Source organism: Chiloscyllium punctatum, chromosome 18 (assembly GCF_047496795.1).
Source record: "Chiloscyllium punctatum isolate Juve2018m chromosome 18, sChiPun1.3, whole genome shotgun sequence".
Classification (NCBI taxonomy): domain Eukaryota; kingdom Metazoa; phylum Chordata; class Chondrichthyes; order Orectolobiformes; family Hemiscylliidae; genus Chiloscyllium; species Chiloscyllium punctatum.
Genome location: NC_092756.1, coordinates 77,044,834 through 77,045,421, shown reverse-complemented (window position 1 = coordinate 77,045,421; position 588 = coordinate 77,044,834).

The window sequence follows — 588 nt, the reverse complement described above, 5'->3', positions numbered from 1 at the left end:
GGGCGGGAATTAAACAGCCAGGGCTGACAAAGGAAGTCAGGAAATGTATCATAGGGAAAGAGAGAGTCTACAAAGTGGCCAAGAGCACTGGGAAATCAGAAGATTGGGAAGCTGACAAAAACAAACAGAGGATAACAAAGACATAGAAATAGGAAGCAGAGGATCAAATATGAAGGTAAGCTAGCCAGTAAGATTAGAAATGATTGTTAAAGTTTCTTTCAATACAAAAGAAACAAATGAGAGGCAAAATTAGAAATTGGGCCGTTCCAAATTGATGCAGGAAGGTTCGTGAAGGGAGATAAGGAAATGGCTGAAGAACTTGGTAAATACTTTGTGTCAGTCTTCACAGTGGAAGACATGAGCATTATCCTAACAATTAAGGAGAGTCAGGGGGCAGATTTGAGTACGGTAGCCATTACAAAAGAGGAAGTGCTCGAAAAGCTCAAAGGTGTAAAGGTTGATAAATCTCCCGGCTCCCGGTCTACATCCTAGAGCTCTGAGGGAGGTGGCTGAGGAAATAGTAGAGGCTAGGGTTCAGTGTTGGGGTCACAGCTGTTCACTTTATATATTAATGATCTGGATGAAGGG